We start from the raw sequence: 26,078 nt of genomic DNA on the forward strand, positions 1-26,078 counted from the left end.
GAGGAGTGTCTCCCATGATGACAATTCTCAATTGACTGTCAAAATTCACCATGCTTATTAAATAACCTACGCCTTTAAAACAACAAATATGAGCACGCACCATCAGTCACTGCTCAAGCCGCTAATTTCTTAATCGGTTTTCTCTATCTTTGGATTGATACCAACCGCTTTATTAGATTTTAATAACTATTACTCCTCAACTTTTTCCAATTACTTCTCAACTTCTATCGCTCTTCAATATTTTTACTCAACAAACAACATACAGACTAGTCGACTTTACACATTAATAAACACTGTGATCACCTTTTTCTATCTCGCCTTTTCTATGTACTCTGTACAGGGTTGGAGACGTCACCTTACGTGAACCTGTTCACGCATTATATATTTCACTATACTCCCATTGGAGTTTGAGACAGCGCCTTCTGAACTCCCTTGAGTTAGGACTCTAGGCGCTATATTCTCTTCACACAGTATTTCCCGTTATTTCAAATTTATCACAACCACATCCCCTTCATTTGTCATTCCTCTTAGTCTACTCACCATTTGTTCATTAATTGGCTAGAGGCCTTCAGTATCGACTCCTCCTCCAGTCTGACCACTTTCGACTTCCGTCCGCAGAGCGCCCGTGGAAACCAGGCTGGGATTTCATCAAAGGGGGACCTGCCCACTGTCTTGGTTCTTCTTGCAAGTTTATTTCAATCGGCTGCTCTCCATAGGAAACCTGAAACGCTTACCTGGACTCATCTGGAGCGTAATACCTTCCCAGCCTGTGGACCTGATACCTTGGAGCCTTTAGGATCCTTTTTCTGTTTGAACAAACAAATGACAACAATAGAAATGCTATAACATCTATGAACTGAGTTAATACTACATGAGATGTGTATTCCCTTAAATCACTCCCTTCTAACTGTATTGGCCTCATTACGAGGTTGGAGGTAGCCATGGCGCTATTAGCGCCATGGCTGCCTCCAAACTCGTTCCGACTCCGCCCTGGTGAATGGAGCAATTATCGTTCCATTCCAAGGTTGGCGGGACCGGTAATTCCCCATTCACCAGGGCCATTCCCCATTCCCATTTGAGCCCGAATAGTGCTCAATGGGAATGGGGAAGGCGCTAATAACGGTACCGCAAATTGCGGTACCGTTATTAGCTCTAGAGTCCCTTTGCGGGTCCCGTCCTTAACATCTGAAAAAAACAGGCGTTAAGGAAGGACCCGCAAAGGAAACTCGTAGTAGGGAGGTAAGGGATTACCAGCACCGGTGCCGGTAATCCCTTACCGCCCAACTCGTACTTAGGCCCCATGTCTGAATTCCCATCTTACCTGTGTTTTATTATTATGGAGCTCTCCATCCTGCTTTTCTACAGAGGCGCGTTGAGATGGAGAAACAATGGTAACTTGGGTTGCTGATGAACTCTATAGCTTCTTTGCCTTGAAATGTCTATTCTTTGGAGAATGAGTCTTTGGGTAAGTAAACAGGTAAAAAACTGTAATCCTTAAGGGCTTGAATTGATTCCTACATTGGAGAGATCTCTCTTACTAATTACTCTTGTCTTTTTTCTCTTTTTCGCACGTTCTAGGAATTCGGGAAAGAATTAGGGCTGCGGATGGCTGCAGAGTTACTCAGGATGAGACAACATCTTTTAAAAACATAAGTTCACCAATACGGAATAACTGCAGTCTTCAAGGTAAAGCGCGGTACAACCGTGAGGTGAAAACTTGAAGAACTTCAGGTACATAAAGGCTTATAAAACGTCTTCTCTGTTAAACTGTTAAGTACATTTTTTAACTGAAATACCTCTTGTGTTGTCTGCAGGTTTTCGGAAAGCTGAGGAAAAGACCTTTGGAAGATGTGGTGGCTGGGAAGAAACCTCTGACTGAAGAGGCTGTGGCTGCGAGCGAAAAAACTGCTGACTGAAGATGCTGCAGCTACGAGCAAATAAATGTTCTTACTGAAGAAAGCCACGTCGCAGAATTACTTCTGTCAGGCAAGTCTATTCTATGGAACTATAGTACTCTGTAACTATTCGTAAACTAATGTCTCTAATTTCTCCTTTCTTTGACAGGCTCTGTGAGGAGAAACGCCGGTAGCGTTACCCGCTGTCAGCGGAGCAGACGTGAAGCGCGTGTTCCAGCGAGGCGGGGTTTAAGTAGCTCTCTCTGCAAATATAAATAGAACAATGCTGCTATTTGTAAATGGATTTTGCGACGGCCATGTTAAGTGTATGAATTTACTATTGAACATCAGTCTTTGTAAATGAATGCGGTGAATGGTGTAAATGCCATGTGTGCCAGGCTAACACCCACCTTTGACTTGCTGATTGATTTAATGTTCCCTGCCTAGCCTGAATGAGGATTATGCTCACTGACTGGGATCATGACAGTTCCCCCCCGACCCCAAGACCCCTCCCAAGGATGGACCATCCGGCCCTGGCTTAGTGGGGTGATCCTGATGAAACTTCTTTAGAAATTTGGGGGCATGCATATTAGAACTAGGTTCCCAAGTTCTGTCCTGTGGACCAACCCTTTCCAATCCACTAAGTAGAACAATTTTCTTTTGACAATCTTGGAATCTAAGATTTCTTTCACTAAGAATTCTGGTTCACCTTCTATAATCAGGGGTTTGGAGGATGGATGTAGTCTGGTCCACGGATTCATTGGTTTTAACAAGGAAACATGGAATACAGGATGAATTTGCATGTGAGATGGTAGGCTTAACCTTACTGCTATAGGGTTGACAATAGCCTTCACAGAGAATGTGCCCAGAAATCTAGGCTGGAATTTTCGTGAGCCCTTAAGTGCAATGTGTTTAGAAGACAACCAAACCTTGTCTCCCACATTTATAATCTGGTTTATCTGCAAATTTCTTTTGACTTTCCTTTGCTATGGTTAAATGTCTCAGGGCCTCTTTCTGTACCTGGGTAGTGTTCTCATGAAGATTCTGTACTGCTGGCATCTCCAACGATTCTGTTGGATCGAAAGTAGAGGTCAGAGGATGTGAACCATTAAGGATGTAAAAAGGTGTACAACCTGTGCAGGTGTGTTCAGAGTTATTGTAAGCATACACTGCTACCCAGAGAACATCCACCCAAGAACAATCTATTTGGTGGAGAAGACATCAAAGGTATTGTTCTAGGGTTTGATTGGATCTCTCAGTTTGACCGTCAGTTTGTGGGTGGTGGCTAGTAGATAAGCGTACTTCAACTTTAGTCAACTCACAACATTTCCTCCAGAATTGGGAAACAAATTTACTCCATCTATCAGAGGTCACTGCTGATGGAAATCCATGAAGACGTACAATTTGTTTTAGGAACACCTTTGTTAAAACTGATGACGTGGGAAGTCCTTTGAGGGCAATGAAATGAGCCATTTTGGATAACAAGTCCACTACTGCAAGGATTGTATTATAACCCGAACAAGGGGGTAACTCGGTAATAAAGTCCATAGAAATGGTATGCCATGGTGCTGGTGTAACAGGAAACGGTTGAAGAAGTCCTGCTGGTCTCTGCTGTGAGCTTTTGTTTTGAGCATAAATACCCCAAGTTTGGATAAAATCCATGATATCCTTGCACCATGTTGGCCACCAAAAATGTCTTTTGATCTTAGCTGTTGTCTTAGCGATTCAAGGGTGGCCTTCTAGTGTTGCTCCATGTTAATCTGCATGACCTTCCATTGTAGCTCCTGATATGGTAGGTAAAGACGACTCTGGAAATAAAGTAAACCTTCTTGAATGTAACACTTTGGTCCTTTTGACTTCCATGCCTCTAACTCTGAAGTGGTCATGCTCAATAGAATCTGTGACTTTAGGTCTTCTTCTGAAGATCCAGTGACTCCCAGCAACTTCTCTTCTGGAATTATGCTTACTGGAGCCGAAGTACTTTGGACCGCTTCTCTCTCCCCAATACGTGACTAGGCATCTGCTTTACCATTACGTACTCCTGGGTGGTAAGTTATAACAAAATCGTATTCCACAAAAAAACAATGCCAAGCGGAGTTGTTGGGATGATTGAGCCTTTGCATTGCGTAAATATCGCATGTTTCGGTGGTCTGTGAGAACTGTGACGTTATGCCGGGCCCCCAGTAAATGGTGTCTCCATTCCTTGAAAGCATGTTTTATTGCTACTAATTCCTGATGCTGTAATTTAATTCTGCTGTTGAAAACATATTTGACCAGAAGGCCACTGGATGCAGTTGTCCGGTTTCTGTATCTTTTGGAGATAATACAGCTCCCATTGCAGCACTGGACGCGTCAGTTTCTACTACAAACGGTAGATCTGGTTGTGGGTGTCTCAAAATGGGAGCAGTGGTGACATTTTTTTCAAGGTTTGGAAAGCCTCTTCTGCTTCCTTGGTCCAAGAGAATGCCTTGTGCTTTCTCAATAACAAAGTTATTGGATGGACTAGTTGGGAAAATCCTGCGACAAAGAGTCTATAAAAATTGGCAAATCCTAGAAAACTTTGGACTCCTTTCACTGACGTTGGGGAAGGCCAATTCAAAACTGCTCCAGCTTTTCGATTGTCCATTTGAATTCCCATTGGTGACAGGATGAATCACAAAAATTCCACTGCGGTCACATGAAATGAGCATTTTTCCAGCTTGATAAATAACTTGTGTTGCCGTAGTTTCATAAGTACTGCCCTTACATGAGTTATATGCTCTTGGGCCGAGCTTGAATAAATTAGAATGTCATCGAGGTACACTACGGCACAGACATCTAGCAATTTGCGTAAAACATCATTCATAAAGTTCTGAAAAGCTGCTGGAGCATTGCATAAGCCGAAAGGCATAACTTGTACTTGTATAAGCCGTATTTTGTGCGTAAGGAAGTTTTCCATTCACCCCCTTCTTTGATTCTCACTAAGTGGTAAGCTCCTCGAAGGTCCAGTTTGGTACAAACTTTGGCATCCTTAACTTGGTCCATTAACACTGGAATGAGTGGAAGCGGGTACCTGTTCTTAACTGTGATCTGGTTTAAGGCACGATAGTCTGTGCAAGTTCCTTCTTGGGCACGAAGAACAGAGGAGAGGCCAGAGGGGACTTAGAAGGCCAAATAAAACCATTGGCTAGGTAAATATACAAATATTTCTTAAGTGAATATTTTGTTGTTCGGTTAAAGCATAGATTCTACTACATGGGGATTCGGAAACAGGGATTAAATCAATTTGACAATCATATGGCCGGTGTGGCAGCAGCACGTTGGCCTGTTCTTCTTCAAAAACTTCCTGAAAATCTTGATACTATGGTGGGATGTTTCCTATTACTCCTAAGGTGGGTTCTTCTCTTCAAATCGCTGGAATTTCTTTTGCAAAGGTTCAGCCTTTAACATAGCAGGAGTGTTTGCATTTCTCAGTAAATACTAAGGTTCTGGCTCGCCAATCAATCTGTGGATTATGTTACTCTAACCATCGAATACCTAAGATCACTTTAAACTGTGGAGCACTGATTAGGTCAAACAAGATCTTTTCTCTATGTCCTTTCTGGCAAAGCAAAGTACAAACTTCAGTACACTTCATCACTGGTCCGGATATCAGTTGAGTACCATCCACTGCAGCAACATTTTCCACCATAGCCTTTGGGTGTATACCAATACCCATCTTGCCTGCTAGTTTGTAATCCATGTAGCTTCCAATCGCACCACTGTCCACATATGCTTCCAGAGCATATATTTTGGAAGGTCGAAGGTCACTACTTAAGATAGCGGGAACAACGAAATGAGAGATCTGAATTTCCTTCTTCTGGCTCAACATGTCGAACTCTACACTTGTCGGGCGTTGGAGTTTTCCTTAAGTTCATATTTTAATATATTCCTGTCCACCTTGTCTACGGTTCCCACTGGTTTCCACTGCGGTTTCACTGGAAAATTACGAAGGTGATGACCGGCTGAACCACAAAAGAGGCATACATTCTGCTGTCTTCTTTTGTCTCTTTCTTCTTTATTAATTGGACCCCGAACACCTCCTAACTGCATTGGCTCAGAGTGACTTTCTGTCACTTGACAAGTTCCACTGTCTTTTGAATGAACATAGAGTGATCTAGTTTCTGATCTGGCCTGATCAGTGCACTGGTCCTTCAACCGATGATCCAGTTGTATTGTTAGGTGAATGAATTCGGTACAACCTGTAGGATGATTCACTACTTGCGCCAATAAGTCCTTGAGTGTTGTCCTCTTCTCCTCAGGCCAATTAGTCTCTGCTACTAGTCGATTAAAGGAAGCTATGTAAGCTAACAATTCTTGGTCACCTTGGTGTAAAGAGAGCAGCACATTATCTAAAGCCTGTCCCTGAGCATGATGGGCGAAGAGTTTCTCTAACTCTTGCCGAAAACCAGGGAAGTTTCTTAATAATGGGTCACCTCGATTGACTAAGGGAATGGACCAGTCAGCAGCAGGTCCACTCAAATATGATAACCCAAACGCCACCATAGCCTGATCTGAAGGAAAGACCCCGGGTCTACACAGGAAGTGTAAATTACATTGGTTCATGATGACTGCAAAACGCTTCGGATCCCCCATAAACCTTTCTGGGGCTGCTAGTGGAATGTTCCCTGGTAAAACCACCTGAAGAGGAGGACTGGGAGCGGAAACTTGAGACTGTAATAATTGGCGACCCAATTCATCTTTGCGTTCTCTGTGAACCACCAACTCTCTCGTGAGAGAATTGGTTTCTGACCTAGCTGCATGGACTTCTGCCCTTAACTCCTCCAAAATATGGGCTAAATTGTCTATTTCTGTGTTTTCCATTACGCTCAGATGAAGTATTTTAAGTACGACTTTGCGTTCTGTAACGCTTACCTGGACTCCTTGCAAGCGTAATATCTTCCCAGCCTGTGGACCTGATACCTTGGAGCCTGTAGGATTGTTTTTCTGTTTGAACAAACAAATGACAACAATAGAAATGCTATGACATCTATTAACAGAGTTAATACTACATGAGATGTGTATTCCCTTAAATCACTCCGTTCTAACTCTATGGCTGAATTCCCTTCTCAACTGTGTTTTATTATTATGGAGCTCTCCATCCTGCTTTTCTACAGGGGCGCGTTGAGATGGAGAAACAATGGTAACTTGGGTTGCTGATGAACTCTATGGGCCTCATTACGACCCAGGTGGTAAGTTACCGCCTGGGCCGTGACTTTACCACCATGGCGTAAACTACGTTTACGCCATGGTGGATGGCGGACTTACCGCCCCATTCCGACCTTGGCGGGGCGGTAAGTCCCCAATCCCCATTTACCCTTCCCCATTCCCATTTTTGCCCCATAGGGCATAATGGGAGTGGGGAAGGCGTTAATTACGCCACCGTAAATTACGGTGGCGTAATTAACTCCATGGTCCCTTAGCGCCATGTATTTTAACACCTGCTAAAAGCAGGTGTTAAATCCGCCATGGCGCTAAGGGACCTCGTACTCAGGCGGTAAGGGTCGGCGCTGTTTACGCTGCCGTAAACCCCTTACCGCCTGGGTCGTAATGAGGCCCTATAGCTTCTTTGCCTTGAAATGTCTATTCTTTGGAGAATGAGTCTTTGGGAAAGTAAACAGGTAAAACACTGTAATCCTTAAGGGCTTGAATTGATTCCTATGTTGGAGAGATCTCTCTTACTAATTACTCTTGTCTTTTTTCTCCTTTTCACAGGTTCTAGGAATTCGGGAAAGAATAAGGGCTGCGGATGGCTGCTGAGTTACTCAGGATGAGAAAACATCTTTAAAAAACGTATGTTCGCCAATACGGAGTAACTGCAGCCTTCAAGGTGAAGCACGGTACAACTGTGAGGTGAAAACTTGAAGAACTTTCAGGTACGTAAATGCTTATAAAACGTTAACTCTGTTAAACTGTTAAGTTTGTTTTTTAACTGCAATACCTCTTGTGTTGTCTGCAGTTTTTCGGAAAGCTGAGGAAAAAAACCTTCGGAAGATGCAGTGGCTGTGGAAGAAACTTCTGACTGAAGATGCTGTGGCTGTGAGTGAAACTTCTGACAGAAGATGCTCTGACTACGAGCGAATAAATGTTCTTACTGAAGATATCCGCATTGGAGAATAACTTCTGTCAGGTAAGTCTATTCTATGGAACTATGGTACTCTGTAACTATCTGTAAACTAATGTCTCTATTTCCTCCTTTCTTTGACAGGTTCTCTGAGTAGAAACGCCAGCAGCGTTACCTGCTGTCAGCGGAGGAGACGGGAAACGCGCATTCCAGCGGAGGCGGGGCTTAAGTAGCTCCCTCTGCAAATATGAATAGAACAGTGTTGCTATTTGTATGTATATATTAACAATATTGTTAACACATTTTTCCAAACTAGAGTGCATTCCCTTTCATTACACATACACAAATTAGACTGGCCCCATTAGATCACTCATTTAATTACACAGCCCAATTCTCGGCTATCAAAAACAACAATCCATTAGCTAGTTAGGATTTGGGGCTGTGCCAGACACTTTTCAGGCCTTGCTCTCAAACAATGCATTATGACACATTAGGTACCCCCCGATTTCTTTTTATCTCAGTTCACCACTGTAGGTACCTTTATCAACAATAAGCAGGACGCTTTGAAAGGCACACTTCAGTGTGCATAGGGCAGGCAGATAGACACTTCGATCAATGAAGGCAAACTCGTTTTGGAGCTTAGGTACATTGCAGGACAATAATTCAGAAAGGGGAGGTGCCTTGCCCAAGGTTTTTCCCCCCACACACAGTGGCACAGTAATGACTTCAGGGGCTCTTGGGTGTGCCAACACATTAGGTAGCAAGCAAGGGCCTCGCTGACACATACAGGCATAGTTATGAAAAGTAAGAAACCCAGGATATAGATGCACATAGTTTAGTTGCGCAAAGAAATTACAACAGGAAGGGGGGGAAGCATGTAGGAGAGAGAGCTTAGAATTAGGAAACATTTCCCAAGCGTGCAGGAGCAGGGGAGGGACGTAACAAAATTGGCAGGATCCAAGAGGGGGATAGCACACCCTCCACAATACAGTGCAGAGCCACCTGAATATTATGCCCAAGATCACACACAGTATCAGACATATGCACCACAAGTACAACCTGCACAACAGAAAAGTCCAACTACAACAGAACACCAATGCAAACACAACTAATCCAGACATAGCAACACACAGATGTAACTACAAGCACCTATACAACAGGATACAATGTCACCATGGAACACAACCATCGAGCCACTGACACACACACGCAGGATAGGGTGTGTGACAGTAATGAGGAGGGAGCCCTTTCAGAGCATGACCTTTTTATACCATTTATACCAGCATTCTATAGCTAGAAAAAGCAAAGGAGAGTGCCATTGGATTTGGAGGTATTCCCTCATGAAATGCACATACTGTTAGTATGGCTAGCAGGAATAAAGGGAAGACTATCAAGATTACCCACAGAATTTCTATTCTGATATAAAGTACCCATAGATAAGGAAGAATGACAAGTGACTACAAGAGAGCTAAACGCTGCAAAAGTAAGGGAAGTCAGAGTGATTTTGCATAGGGATAATGATGAGGGAGTGAAGTGGAGGATGGCGCAGCTCTTGATGAGGGGCACAGGCTGACTCATTTGATAGAGGGAGACATGCTTATAAAAGATGAATGAGTATTTAATATAAGTTTCATTCATCAACTCAAAATTGAAAATAGAGACAAGGAGGATATCGCACAAGTACCAAGCACATTGTGCACTAGTAGCACACACGATGATCGCCCATTGAAGGGAGCAGGGGCAGTTAGGAACAGTATAAGAAGGAATACCAGCAGATGGAACAACTGGGATATAGAAGACGGACTGGACTATAGATATTATTCCAATTAGAGTGGGAGTAATTAAAAGGAGGTAGGGGAGATGGATTCAGGTGGATATGTGTACACATGGAGAAAGAGTAAAAAGAAGGAAACAAGGAGTAAGTGGAGATAATGGTGGTGATGTGGAAAGAGAGGGCATCATGCTCAAGATATGTAGAAACAAAGGGGTATCCTGTTGTGGTATTGTCACTTTATGGCCACCTGTTGTGGTTTTGTCACTTTATATCCCCCTACAATATCAGACAATATTCCTGCAACATAAGCATAGTATCAAATTAAATAACAGAAACCAGATGCTTGGCTAAACACAGCACAAGGGCGCATGGAGGGTGAGTACATGTCAAGTACAGTGTATATTTGAGGCACGCCGAGGTTATATACAGGGTGCTACAAGAAACAAGATGGCACATAGCATGAAATAGAAGTGTCAGGCCCAGCAATGAGGGGATGTAAGGAAAAGCACAATGTGCGGATGGAGACACATCTGCCAGCACAAGCAAGCAACCTATAAGAGTAAGTAACACATTATTTTGCATATGTTAACAGACATTGGTTGTGTCATAAGATTAAAGGACATCATTATTTCATATGGCTTTATTAGGGTGTAGCATGTTAATGTAGTTAGAAGGAGTAACATAAGAGGACGAACATACTTGTAGAGATGAAGGGGAAATTGATAGGGATAAAAGAGAAAGCGAAGGGGGTATGTGATTGTCTCTATTGGCCTTCATTAAAAGAGAGGGCCCTGTTATAAATAACAGAGATGTCCTGCACCTAGTCTAGGAGGGTCAGAAATCTCTGAGTAACAAGGGTCTGATGTTGATCCCTTGTTGCTCACATCTCATCAATTTCTGACCCTCCTAGACTAAGTGGAGGAGACCTCTGTTATGTACAACAGGGCCCTTATTGATCTGCTTTTCAATTTGTTTTATGTGCAGTTTTGAATTACTCAGTCTTTGAAGACTTATTCTTCAGCTTTCATTTTCATGTGTTATGTTCATCTGTGCATTTCTCTTTTATATATACTAGAGTAATGTAGAGGAGCAGGTGGATGCGTTTTCCGTAGCTCCCGCCCCCTTACTGCCATCATATTGCAACAGTAGGAGAAGAGCTCTATATGGGACCCCAGGTGTTGTCCCTATACCGCATCGAGTGTATGAGAGACACTAGGCACTCAGGCAACCATACCAAATGTCTCCTCGTATTGAAAAAGTGGAAGGATGTCAGTACTGTGGAATACCTGGGGGTTTCTCACATAACAAACCTCAAGAAACCCTTATTCAGGTGACAAATGAAGGGCTGATCTACTCAGATCCCAACTCTAGGGGTGAAAGAGCGAGAAAGGCTCACTGGGATGGGGGAACCCGAGATTGCACTCAGGGGATAACCCAAGGGAGACGTGGTATTGTACCGAGGGAAAAGGAGAGGCGGACGGAATCTCTGAGGCTTTGTAGGGTACAACACCTCTACATCGCCTCCTCCCAGTAAATCTCTCCTACCCAGATCAAATGACCCCTCCGTCCAGAGCTAATACCCTAAGATCTCCAACCCGCTTGCACCCGAAGATAGTCCATCTCTCAGGTTCGTGCTGTTTAGGGTCTACAATTGTACCCGTATCACTCTCCCACTCCTCACCTGCGGTTTCTGAGTTGGCTTCCGAAGGCTCATCTGAAGAAGTCTCCACAGGTTTCTCTCTCCAGGCTCTTGGGTTCTTCTTTTTCACCGTCTTGCTCTTTTGTTTGAAGATATAGGGCCGAGCTCACCCGGAGGCCACTTTGCCAGTAAGGCTATATGCCCGGCAGCGGGGACTCCGGGGAGCCCACCCCAAATCAGGGAAAAGCCGCAGCAGAAAAACCCTGGGTAGTTTCAGGTGCGTTGGTCTGTTCAAATAAGTATTCGCAATCCTTCTTGGAATACTGCTCAGCGAATGGGTAATTCGCAATCCTTCTTGGAATCCCACTTCTTTAGAGTACTACATTTACCAGAATGCACTTGGGTGCAATGTCTAAGCTTTGGAAAATATTCCAAGAACTCCTTGAGCAAGGTTAAGTAAAATAAACAGAAGGAGAGGTTACACAGGTCAGAGGAAGCACACAACTCAGGGGGCACGAGTTGAAGTGACAGCTGCTTGGAAAAGCGTGTGTTGAAAAGAACTGCAGATAGCAAGTCCCCGCTCGCTGAGTAAAAAAAGCCCCAGAGCGAACGCAGGTGTCTGCTGACTCCAGCAAAATAACAAACACACACGCTGGGAAATTAACAAGAAAGTGCGGGCAGGGAAAGGTCCAAAATAAAGAAGAAATATTCCCCACAGGAAGCGTGGTGGCAAAAATGTACGATAAAAGGCAGGCAGACAAACAATGGAAAGGCAAATGGGTAGAAAAACAAGGAGTAGCACGAGACAGGAGCACTGTCAACTAGCGTTGGGAAAGAAATCAGTTGCAACGCACCGGTTGCCACACCTGACAGTTAATTATAGCCTCTGTTCCAGCGAGGCTAGAACGTAACGTCCAGGTAAAAGAGGAGCTCAGTCCTTCTTCCATTGTTTCCATCTCTTCCACAGGCTCATTGGGTGTTTCATGACAGTATGACCCCTTCTCAAAGGCCTTCCTCCAGGTTTACCCGGATACATCCGATGGAATCTTTGTATGAGTCTGGGTGCTGATATGTTGCGAATCGGTTCCCAGGAGCTTTCTGACATGGGGTATCCTTTCCACAACACAAGGTACTGTAATGTACCCTTCTTGTATCTGGAATCGAGCAATCTAGAGACTTCATTTTCCTTATCCACATCAAGGGGCTGGTAATTCGCCTTCTTCATCTTTCTAGCATGAGGATCTGGTACATATGCCTTCAGTAAAGATGTGTGGAATACTGGATGGATTCTCCCCAGTTTGGGTGGTAGAGCTAAACGAAAGGCGACTGGGTTTATCTTCGCCGTTATCTTAAAAGGTCCAATGAATCTAGGTGAGAACTTGCCATGATGTACCCATCTGGGTAGAAACTTAGTCGACAGCCATACTTTCGTACCAATTTCCCATGTGGGGTTAGGTCTTCGCTTCTGGTCAGCCCATCTCTTGTAGTCTTCACGAGCCTTTTGTAGATTGGTCTGGGCTTCTTTTTGTCGGTTCCGTAGATTGTTCAGAAGTGTTTCCACAGATGGAACATTAGATGAGACATGTCCGAACAGTGGTATGTGTTTTGGATTGTATCCATAGGTACAATGAAATGGACTCATACCCATGGTTGAATGTCTTGTGTTATTATATGAAAATTCAGCCAGGGGTAGAAGATGATACCAGTCATTCTGTTCTTGATTACAGAAGCATCTGATGTATTGCTCCAAAGTGGCATTTAGGCGTTCGGTCTGTCCATTGCTCTCTGGGTGGAATCCTGAGGACAGGGATCTTTTTATCTCCAACAATTCACACAGACTTGCCCAGAATTTGGATGTAAATTGTGTGCCTCTGTCAGAGACTATAGTGTTAGGAAGTCCGTGTAACCTAACCACATCTCTTAAAAATACCTCGGCTGTAGTAGAAGCCGTTGGTGTTCCCTTGAGTGGTGAAAAATGAGCCATTTTACTGAAGGAGTCCACCGTAACCATGATAGCAGAGTATCCTTGAGAAATGGGTAAATCTACTATGAAGTCAGTTGAAATGTGTTGCCAGGGACCTGCCGGTGGAAGGTCTTGTTGTAGCAGACCCAAGGGCTTGCAGTATGGATATTTGTTTTGGGCACACGTAGGGCAGGTAGTGACATACTTTTTAACATCCTTGGTGATCGTAGGCCACCAGAAATGACGAGAAGTCAGTTCCAAGGTAGCTTTCTGTCCTTTATGTCCAGCGGCGGGAAGGTTGTGACACCATGACATAGCAAGATCACGTAACTCCTGAGTTGGTAGATATAAGCATTTGTCTTTGAAGAGGTAGTCACCCTTGTATAGTAATCTTAGATTGGTATGCTGTCCTTGCTCCCTTTGAGCTGTTTGTACTTGTTGGAGGAAGGAATTTACTGTGTTAATGAATCTTTTTCCTGCAAGCAAGATTTCATGGCCTTGAAATCCCTCTGTATCTTCTCCCATGCTTCGGGATAATGCATCCGCCAATTGATTGTCCTTTCCTGGCAAATAAGTGATTTCAAAATCGAACTGGGAAAAGAAGTAAGCCCATCTTGCATGTCTAGAATTTCGACACTCCATCTGCTGAAGGACCTTTAGGTTCCGATGATCGGTACGTACTTGGAACGGGTAAACGGCTCCTTGAAGCAGATGCCTCCATTCTTCACAGGCTTGTCTTATAGCTAAAAGCTCCTTTTCAAGTACAGAATAATTCCGTTCGCTGGAACTGAGTGTTCTAGAAAAATATGCGATGGGATGTTCCAACCCGTCCTCTTTTTGCTGCAACAGAGCTGCTCCTATTGCGCCACCTGAAGTGTCGGTTTCGACTATGAAAGGCTGGGATTGGTCTGGTTGCCTCAGAATAGGGGCTGAAACAAATGCTTCTTTAAGTTGTCTGAAAGCCTGCCCTGCCTTCAGATCCAATACAAACTTAAGCCCTTTCTTGAGTAGGTTTGTGATCAGGAGCACTATGTCGGAGAAATTTGGGATAAATTTTCTATAAAAGTTTGAGAGTCCCAGAAATCTCTGTATGTCCTTGACACAAGTGGGTACAGGCCAATGTGAGATGGCCTTAGTCTTGGCTGGATCCATTTGCACCTTGTCAGCTGAAAGGATAAACCCCAGGTAAGGAACTGTGGTTGTCTCAAAAACGCATTTCTCTGGCTTGGCTAGCAGACTGTGTTGTCGCAGTCGTCATAAAACTTCCTTAACATGATGACAATGTTCTGTTAGGGAAGTTGAATAAACAAGTATATCATCTAGATAAATCACTACTGTATTATACAGCATATCAGCAAAGATCTTATCCATAAAACGCTGGAACTGTGCAGGAGCGTTGACCAGCCCAAACGGCATGACCCTGTATTCATAGTGGCCGAGAGGAGTTCTAAATGCCGTCTTCCATTCGTCCATACGGAACTCAATTTGCAGAACTAAGGAGACTAGTTCCTGAAAAGTAGAAGGTCTGGCGACACGAGCTAATTCATCTTTGATATCGTCATGTAAACCGCGACGGAATATGGCTTGCTGTGCCGTCTCAGGCCAACCTGCTTCTGTAGCAACCTTCTGGAAATTGGTAACATAGGTTTGAACATCAGCTGGTCCTTGGAGTATGTCTAATAAAGTCTCAAAAGTAGAGTACAAAACTTCGGGTCTTTCAAACCTATCCCGGAAGCGTTGAACAAAATTACTGTAATCATTAAGGGCTGGGTCAGAGTTGGTAACTAGTGAAGTAGCCCATGCCAACGCATTCCCCACTAAGTTAGAAATCAAAAATCCCACCTTGGCCCTATCCAGTTCATATGTTTTCGGGCGAAAGGTATAGTGTACCAAACAGGCATCCAAGAATTCCTTCATTCTTCGGGGATTGCCGTCAAACTTGCCACAAGGTAATGCAATGGGAGGTAGATCTCCTCGGTTATCTTCTCTCTGTTGTACCTGTTGTCGCAGAGCTGTATTATCGGCTCTTAGTGACTGTACTTCCACTGTGAGGGCTTGAATAGCATTAACCAATTCCTGGTATTGCTCAAGGCTTGCCATGTTTTCTGGGCGTTGCAATCTCTCAGGTTCGTGCTGTTTAGTGTCTACAATTGTACCCGTATCACTCTCCCACTCCTCACCTGCGGTTTCTGAGTTGGCTTCCGAAGGCTCGTCTGAAGAAGTCTCCACAGGTTTCTCTCTCCAGGCTCTTGGGTTCTTCTTTTTCACCGTCTTGCCCTTTTGTTTGAAGAGATAGGGCCGAGCTCCCCCAGAGGCCACTTTGCCAGTAAGGCTATATGCCCGGCAGCGGGGACTCCGGGGAGCCCACCCCAAATCAGGGAAAAGCCGCAGCAGAAAAACCCTGGGTAGTTTCAGGTGCGTTGGTCTGTTCAAATAAGTATTCGCAATCCTTCTTGGAATACTGCTCAGCGAATGGGTAATTCGCAATCCTTCTTGGAATCCCACTTCTTTAGAGTACTACATTTACCAGAATGCACTTGGGTGCAATGTCTAAGCTTTGGAAAAGATTCCAAGAACTCCGTGAGCAAGGTTAAGTAAAATAAACAGAAGGAGAGGTTACACAGGTCAGAGGAAGCACACAACTCAGGGGGCACGAGTTGAAGTGACAGCTGCTTGGAAAAGCGTGTGTTGAAAAGAACTGCAGATAGCAAGTCCCCGCTCGCTGAGTAAAAAAAGCCCCAGAGCGAACGCAGGTGTCTGCTGACTCCAGCAAAATAACAAACACACACGCTGGGAAATTAACAAGAAAGTGCGGGCAGGGAAAGGTCCAAAATAAAGAAGAAATATTCCCCACAGGAAGCGTGGTGGCAAAAATGTACGATAAAAGGCAGGCCGACAAACAATGGAAAGGCAAATGGGTAGAAAAACAAGGAGTAGCACGAGACAGGAGCACTGTCAACTAGCGTTGGGAAAGAAATCAGTTGCAACGCACCGGTTGCCACACCTGACAGTTAATTATAGCCTCTGTTCCAGCGAGGCTAGAACGTAACGTCCAGGTAAAGGAGGAGCTCAGTCCTTCTTCCATTGTTTCCATCTCTTCCACAGGCTCCATGGGTGTTTCATGACACCATCCCAGAATCCCTGTTTCCCTATGTCCTACCCAAATACAAGGGTCAGGCAGAGTCGGGCAATGAACCAGAATCACACACACCTGGAGGCCCTTAACTTTCCTCACAGGGATAAAAGGTGGAGCAAGAGAGCACAGTACGAGCAAGGCAGACTGCACGACGAGACAGTTCAAGAGGAGGAGAAATGTGGCAAACATCGAGAGGCCGACGAGGAGAGACATGACCTTGCCCTTCTCAACAAAACCCAGCGAAACCTCTGCAGAAGGAATCGTAAAACCGAGGAGAATAGCCCAAGTGTCCTGCAGCAGATTTCAATGCTACACAGAGCGTATCGACGCTGAAAAATCAGAGCGAGGGAGACTCCTGCTACTGTGGTAACGGCCTTGACTCCAGTTACAAGGAAAGCCAAGTGGTTCCTCACAGCCGCGGTGAGTCGATGGGGAAACGGTCTAGTCTTCTACCAAGATGGCGTCCGAAACGTATATGTATCATACGCACCGTAACACTGGTGCGTTGCATCATCGTTTACTCAGAACTTTGTACGCTGCCCTTGTTGCTCGTTTTCTCTGTACTACAGAAGCCCTTTCCAATAACCTTACCCTTTGCATTTCTGATCTGCAGTCACTCGTAGTGCCGCCTTCTTACAGGTTTATTTCTGTTTAGTGGTGTCTCTCTGGTAAGATCACAGAGGTGTAAGCTCCTCTCCTTCTCTGATAACTTTCCTCTCTCCTTCTGCTCTATTAGCTTTTTATCCCTGTCTTTCAGGTCTACGCCCTTCATCTTTCTTGCTCTCTTATTTCTTGCCTTACCCTGTTCATTTCGCCTCCTCGTATCCTTTTAAGTCTTCCTTGTGTTTGGAGGCAGGACCTTCTTCTGTCAGGGCTCTCTGGTCGTCTTCCTTCTGGTCAAGCCTCCGGCCAGCCATACGGTGCCGCCAGCCTTTGGTCCCTCCAGCCTTCGGTGCTGCCATCCTATGGTGCCGCCAATCTTGTGGTGCATGCTGGAACCTGCAGTCCCAATCTATACTACTAGAACTGTACTTGCCTTCCTAGTCGCACTGTAACCCTTCCAGCAATTCCAGTCAGCGGACTACAATATTACAGCCACATCCAGACTCCTGACATTTCTTCACAAGCAGGAACCACTTGTTCACAAACAGAGCCGCATCTTTTAGACTGAATCGTTATTGGACTTTTCTTTTCTAATCCTATCTGCAAATCCAAGGACTACATCTGCTATACAGGGTTTTTTCCTGGGATTTGGGACTGGCTCCTGGGAAGCCCCAGGATTTGGTACTCATCCGGTCACGGTGGCCTCCAGGGAGCCATGTCCTTATTTACATCAAAAGAAATCTAAAAAGAAGAAGGAGTCAAAGAAATACCGAAGGAGACAAGAGAGGGTGACTCCAACAAGCTCAACTGGAGATTCAGGTGAGGAGGAGTTGGGTGAAGGAATCGGTGAAGTTTTGAGTTTTGAAAACCGGGCTGTGGTGAATGAAAGTTGCAAAGTGGAAAAGTGAAAGAAGTTCAAAGAACTGTAAAATTGTAAAGGGGAGACCAGCTGCAGAAGGGGACCGGCACCACGTGGGTGCTGCTCCGAGAAACTCTTGTCAATCCCCATCTGAGTGAAACTACATACCAGAAGGCTGTAGGAAAGTGGCCGAGATAGGTCAAAGTGGGCATACAGGATGTCAAGCAAAATCCACGTACAGTCGAAAGCCTTTGATCTAAGAACTGTGAGAAAGCAAGGGAAGTGAATCCCGCAAACATTGAAAGTAAATGTGAATGTGACGTTGGCAAGAGTGAACCCAGAGCAGAGATGCTGACAAAGAGAGGGAAAAGTCTAAAGTCCCAAGAAACAGTGTGTTGATAAATGTGAGGGATATCCACTTGAACTGTTTAAAAAGACATTAAGATTTGTGACGAGAAAAGCCATAGTGAACCCGGTGGAGGGAGGCTGAACATTGAGAGGGGTCTGCGCCCAGAAGAGGGAGATCATGAGGTAAAAGATAAGCCATAGTGAACCCGATGTAGGGAGGCTAAAAATTGAGAGGGGTCTGTGCCCAGAAGAGGGGGACCCCAAGGTGAAAAACAATCACCTCAAGTGCAATCCGAAAGGAATTTTTGCTTACTGTTTTTTGTAAACCTATCAGGCCCTCGGAACCAGGAGACAGAGCTACCAAAGGCCCTAACGCTGAAAGAATGTTCTAGGGATTTGCGTCCAGAAGAGCAGGATCCCGGGGTGAAAGTCTTCACCCAAAACTCACTGTAAGGGGACTGTATATTGATTTGTGGAAAACAATTGGTGAAGGGTCAGTGCCCGGAAGAGGGGAACCTAGGGGTGAAACCGTCACACAAAGAATACCTAAAAAGGAACTGTGTGTTTGTTTATTATTTTAATGACCCTCGAAGGCAAGAGACTTTTTGAAGGTAAAAGAGACTTGGCCATCAGGGCTCCTGATAAGCTGAAACGGAACTGTCGACTCGCGCTGGGAAAGCTCGAGTGGGTGCTGTGCTCCAAGATCCCACCTTACCCTGTGCTCAAAATGTGGGTACGGGAGACCCAAGCTACTGCATCCTGGGATATTATTTATGAACACTTCTTTCTTTTCTTGAAAACCATCCCAAAACCTTTTTGTATTAGTTATAAGGTTGAGCAATAGGTTTCTTAGTATATTCCCCTTTTTATTTTGACACAACGCCACTAGGACTGCCTTATTTTCATTTGATGGTCGACGCTTGTTCCCATCTTAGATTTAGGTTTAGATTAGGCGTGTTCCCAACCTGCATACAGTTTAATGAACACCCTTTAACTGTGATCACTTGGGTCTGTCTTTACTGTTGCCACCATGAGTTCCTTACAGTACGTACTGTTGGATATTATGGAGCATTGAGTGAAATCTGACGAGGGCAGAGTGATGTCATGAAGATATACAAGGACATACTGAAACAATATGAAAATATTTAAGAATAACGATGTAACTGCAGTGACAAGAGAACCATGTATGAAATTATAAAGTAATCACATATACAAAGAAGATAAAGTAATTTGCTGGTCAATAAGTGTACATTCGCAGTAACGCAAGGTAGATGAGACATATAGACGCTTGCTATAGAGGAAAATATAACGTGGCTAGGATGGCCATGATAGGAAGATGGACGTGGTGTTAAGACTCAATCCAGCTACCTCAGAGACAGACCAGGGAAGCACAGTCGGGAGACGTTGGAGAAACAGCTTTGTGTGCAAAATAAAGAGGAGTCTGTGTTGGCCTGGAATCAAGGATGCTATTTTAAGGAATAATTGCAAGGCACAAGGGGAGGCAGACAGATAAGCCATGTACGCAAGATATTTCTCTTAGATTAAAGAAGAAGAAAAGATTTTCAAGAGCCAAGTATTGTATAATTAACAGTGGATAAGGTTTATACAAGGTGGAGTGAGCAAGTCTTTAGAGGCCAGAGGAGCAAGAACATCCATTATAAGTAAATCAAATAACAGTAAATAAGAGGTCGAAATGGACACATTTACGGTCTCCTCACACGTGATTCAGAAGTCTAAAACAAGGGTTATTCATTAAGCTTAGGATGAAGGTAGTGATGTGCTTACACTCCCTCAAATGTCCTAGAACAGCCAGCAGACTACAAGGTCAACTACAGACAGGAAACATTGGCTTATGGCCGGACTGATGAGAGATGATGGATTAATTAGGAAAGCAGGGAGTAATCAGACGTGAATCACGCACCTGGATTTCATTTCGCTCACATGCTTTGTGAGAATCCTGAATGTGTCTCCCTGACTAGTCCCTGGGGATCTGTCATCCAGGTGGCCAGTACACAGCCATTGCTATTGGTTCCAGTCACTGGGGGTGGACCAGTCCTCGGGGAAAGGAAGTGGGACACCGACAGGTGAGATGCGGTAGACCCTTCCTCATTACAACTCTTCCCCATCCTACCCCATAGGATATGCAGAGGTTCTACCCCACCCCCCTTTTCCGACACAAACACTTTCTTACACCATGAAAAACGGACTAACACCAGAGCCGTTTCCCTGACATGTCCCAACACAAGGGTCAGTCAGAGTCAGGCAATTGATTATAACCACACACACCTGATGGCCCTTTCCCTTCCCCACAGGGATAAAAGGTGGAGCACGAGAGCACAGTACGAGCAATGCAGACTGCACAACAAATTAGCTATTCCAGGACAGCAGTTCAAGTGGTGGAGAAAGGTGACTAGAACCGAAAAGACGACAAGGAGAGACGTGCCCTTGCCCTTTTTGAACCAGACACACAAAGCCTCTCTGAAAGGAATTATAAGACCGGGAATAACAGTCAGCGTGAGGTGTGGTGTAGCATTTGTCAACGATGCACCAAGCCCTCCTACACTGATAAGCAATGCAGGGAGAGACACTTCCTACCGTGGTATCATCCTTGCCTCCAGAGACAAGAAACACGAAGCGGTTCATCACACCCGGTAAATCGGAGGGAGAACCGATAGTAAAGCGAACTATGTTGAGCGAAGGTTGCAAACGGTAACATAAGGTGAATTAAAGAACAAAGACTGTGTGTGTTACAAAACTGTTAAAACAGCAAGGGAAGACCAGCTGCAGAGTGGTCCAGCACCACCTGGGCGCTGTGAGAAACCTGAGTGTATTCTCCCAAGTAGACCTCGAGAGTCCCTGTCATGATCACTGCTTCCAAGGAGCCAGGACCAGCCCAACGTCCTTGGAAGCAGGCCCCTAACCCTAATCCTAGGCACCAGCCGGTCCCCACGGGGACCTTTTGGACCTTGTCCTGGCGCCGGTGGCGCCAGGCTCATCAGAATCATCGGTCCCGGCACTGGAAGCCCCGGACTCATAATATGTGTGCAGATGTTTGGGTGGACTTACCTGCAGCAGACCATGCTGCTTACTTACCAGCCACTTAGAAGTCCTCTGTGAACAGGAACTACTTTCTTACCTGGGAGGGGCAGCTCCATTCCCTGGATTCAGCATGGGGAAAGCTTCTAGAACTGGAACTCTTTTCTTACCTAGGCGGGGCCGTGGAGGAAGACGCCTCATCACTCCAAGGCTATTTAAACCACACCCGATAGAAGAAACGTGCTTCGCGTTATTCTGCATCTGCAGCAGAACGCTCACCGAGTCTGTTCCAGCCTTTCTTCGTTCGATCCTGAATCTGCAAGAATCATACTTACCATTCCTGTATCCAGTCGACAGCAGCACCTGCAGAGACAAGAAACAGCAGGTTAGCAAGGCAGTCTTAACTCGCAGTGCTTACTCACCTGATCCATCGGCTGCGGTCATTTCGGCACGCTGTATTTTCGCCTGTGAAGACAAAAGCATTGTCATTACTTACCGGCACTCCGTGAACTCTGGAATTCTTCACGCTGCATCGCCGCCTGCGGAGATAAAAGCATAGTATTTACTTACGGGCATTCCGCGGACTCCGGCGCTGCAAACAAACTTCTGAAAGACAAAAGAAGAGACATTAGACAGGTATTTTACTTACGCTCATCGCACTCTTCACAATAGAACGCCTGCAAATACTCCAGTGCCTCTTCAACACGAACTACGCTGCAAGGGGAAAAACAGCTAGAGCACTGGCATTTACTCACGCATTTCCAGGCGCTTTATTTCATCTTCCTCAAGAGTCCTGCAAGCAAAAGGGGAGAAAAGCATCATACGAAGTCCTGCCTTGCACCTAAAGACTCTAAAGACTATAAAGACTAAAAAGGTGTCTGGAAACTCACCGCTCGTGCTATTAACGACGGTAACGGTCCTCTGAGTCCAAGAGGCCTATGTTTCACCAGTGAAGGAACTGGCAACAGCGCCCTGCATCAGACGCAGATGGAGAGTCCAGCACTCACCTATCTAAGGTGAGCACGTTGACCAGGGGGCTCTACGGAGAAGCTGGGGAGAGAGAGGAAGAGAGGCATTACACAACCCAGACCACTAACCCCTATATTCTTTCACCTGCAGAAACCTCACCCTACGAGTTCGTCACACAGTGCGAAGAGGTTCGACCCCAGAAGCCCATCGAGTCCTGCACATCACCTTTCGAGTCACAGACACCTTCCTGCCACGACCTGCGCCTCCGTGGGAATCAGGTGAGCGTTACAGAACGCGAAGCCCACCGCAAAACTCCTACCCAGGCGCAATGAAAACCTCAGACACTGATCACTTAGCCCAGTTGCTCGGGGAATTAAGAGCAGAAGTACATGCAGCTCGTCAGGAAACAAGCTCTCTAAGAAGAGAACTAATACTTTCCAAGGAGTGAACAGAGGACCTCGCTAGGCAATTGCTACAAATGCAGGCAGGACAGACACCTCTGCCCGCTCCAGGAGGAAGCTATCCTTCTGCACCATCTGTAAATCCAGTGCAAATTAATCTACCTGGTAATGTGCCCTTGGCTCCGCCCGAACGTTTTTCTGGTGACCCAAAGAAGTATGCAGTGTTCATCAACCAGTGCCGTTTACATTTCTTATGTTGACCAGCTGCATTCCCAACAGATCAGCCCAAAGTGGCTTTCGTGCTTTCTTATCTCAGTGGCAGCGCCGCAGATTGGTCGATTCCTTTAGTCACCCAAGATGATCCAGTTCTACATGATTTCCAGGCCTTCCAGTCCAGTATGGAGAAACTGTTTGCAAGACATGCACAAGGGCAGGCCTTGGACAATGAACTTCTTTCATTACGACAGGGTAATCAAGACCTCTTGACCTATATAGCCTCATTCAACAGACTCATAGTGGAAACTCAATGGCCCGAGGATAAGAGAATAACGCTTTTCTACAGAGGCCTGCGTGGAGAGCTCAAGGATGTGTTAGCTCAAGTTGTGAACCCTCCACAAGAATGTTCAGACTATATTGACTTGGTCGTCCAATTGGACCACAGATTACAGAACAGGAAGGCTGATCGCTCTAAATTTGATACCCGAGTGTTTTCTAAACCACAGACTCCTACTAAGGGAGCGGACACTGTGGAACCCATGCAAATAGGGGGGATGAAAGGTCCTTTAAGCCAAAAGGAGCGGGAAAGAAGAAGACAGCTGCAATTATGCCTCTATTGCGGGAACTCAGGGCACTTTCTTCGAGACTGTCCAGTGAAACCAGCTAAGAAGACTGTAGGAGCCGCAGACACCAGTGCCACAAGTTCTGAGCAGGGAAACGACCTAGCCCGGCAAGTGTAGAGGTCCTCTTGCCGAGCGTTAAGATCTGTCCCGTGACCTCGCATTTCGTGGTGCCCATGGTCCTCATTAGTCCAGCACATCCGGATCGTTTGCCTGCAATTGAAGCTTACATCGACAGCGGAGCAATCGGCAATTATGTGAAAATGGCATCAAGGATAAATCTACCCCTTGTCCCTAAGGCGCTAAAGGACGTCATTACTACAGTGGATGGCACGGAGATAGCCTCCGGACCAGTAACGCATGCCACCCAAGAAGTGACGCTAGTAAGCCAAGATGGACACCGGGAGAAAATTGTGTTCGATGTGATCAAGGCCCCTCAGTTCCAGATCATTCTGGGAATCCCTTGGTTGGAGAAACACAATCCTCAGATCGACTGGCGAGCAAAGACGGTTCAGTTTCCAGAATGTTTTACCACTTGTTATCCTCGGCCTGAAGTTTCAGTGGCGGCAATTTCTTCTGAAGTTCCTACATTACCTTCCGACTACCAGGAATTCCAAGATGTCTTTCGAAAGGATCAAGCTAACACCCTGCCTCCTCATAGGTCTTACGACTGTCAAATAGACTTGATACCCGGAACAACTCCTCCTTGCAGTAGGATTTATGCCCTCACCGAGCCAGAGAATCTTCACCTCAGGCAATATCTGGACCAATACCTAGCTAACGGGTTTATCCGTCCTTCTAAGTCTCCAGCTTCCTCGGCTTTGTTCTTCGTTCCGAAAAAGGAAGGAGACCTTAGGACTTGTATAGATTACCGCGCCCTGAATCAAATCACCGTTAAAAACAGATACCCGTTACCTTTGATCCCTGAACTCCTGGGCCAAGTCAAAGAAGCATGTATATATACCAAGTTGGATCTCAGAGGAGCCTACCACTTGGTACGAATAAAAGAAGGCAATGAATGGAAGACGGCCTTCCGCACCAAGTATGGGCTATTTGAATATCAAGTGATGCCCTTTGGACTTTGTAACGCTCCTGCCGCTTTCCAGTATTTTATGAACGATGTCCTTAGAGAACTCATAGATGTGTGTGTTGTTGTCTACATTGATGACATCCTTGTCTATTCATCATCTGAAGAGGAACATCAGAGACACGTTAAAAAGGTTCTCGAGAGACTGCGTCAACATAACCTTTTTGCCAAGCTTGAAAAATGCGTTTTCAACGTAACTGAAGTTGAGTTCCTGGGATTCATATTGTCACCTAATGGGGTTCATATGGATTCGAAGAAGGTTGATGCAATCATCAAGTGGCCATCACCAACCTCGGTAAAAGGAGTTCAAAGCATGTTAGGTTTCGCTAACTTTTACCGTAGATTCATTCCTGAATTCTCCCGGATAGTCCAGCCCATCACCGCTCTGTTAAAAAAGAACAAAAGTTTTGAATGGTCTACTGAAGCAGAACAAGCTTTTCAGGACTTAAAAGCAAAATTCATTTCTGAACCTGTTCTGAAACATCCTCGCCCAGAACTCCCCTACATCGTGGAAACGGATGCTTCTAGTCTTGCTATGGGGGCAGTTTTATCACAAAGAGACCCAGTCACACACCAATTACATCCTGTAGCCTTTTGGTCCCGCAAATTCTCAGCTCCCGAGATCAACTATTCCATTACAGACAAGGAACTTTTAGCTATCAGATCGGCCTTTAAAGCCTGGCGACATTATCTTTTGGGAGCCAGACACACAGTCACCGTAATGACTGATCACCGCAATCTACAATACCTGAAGACGGCCAAAGCTCAGTCTTCCAGACAGCTTCGCTGGGCTCTGTTTCTGGCTGAGTTTGACTTTATAATCACTTATCGACCCGGCAGTAAAAACGGAAAAGCAGATGCCCTCTCTCGGATGGGAGTAGATGAACATTTGACCAATCCAGAACCAATACCCATAATCCCAGAACAAAGGATTTTGGGGTTAGTCAGCACTCAATCCTTTGAAGATATCAAGACTGCAGTCAAGTCACTCCTAAACCCGGCCGATTTGCAGGACTGGCAATTAAAGGGAAAAGAATTCTCAGTGGATCAAGACCTACCATATTTCCAAGGACGATTGTACTTGCCCTGTGAGAACAACAACAAGTAATCTCCGCTTATCACGATTCTCTGATGGAGGGTCACCCTGGCATTACCAAAACCATGGAAAAGATCAAAAGACATTTCTGGTGGCCATCATGGAAGAAGGATATTAGAGACTTTGTAATCTCCTGCGGTGTGTGTGCCCAGAATAAAAGTCAGAAGGAGAAACCAGCCGGCCTTTTACACCCTCTGGATATTCCTCCCTGTCCATGGCATACCCTGTCCATGGATTTCATCACGGATTTACCTCCATGCTCAGGGTATAATACCATTTTAGTAGTCGTGGATCTATTCTCCAAGATGGCTCATTTCATTCCCCTGAAGGGCCTACCTTCGGCTTCGGTATTGG

Source organism: Ambystoma mexicanum, chromosome 2p, assembly GCF_040938575.1.
Source record: "Ambystoma mexicanum isolate Mex_15411 chromosome 2p, UKY_AmexF1_1, whole genome shotgun sequence".
In the NCBI taxonomy this organism is placed as follows: domain Eukaryota; kingdom Metazoa; phylum Chordata; class Amphibia; order Caudata; family Ambystomatidae; genus Ambystoma; species Ambystoma mexicanum.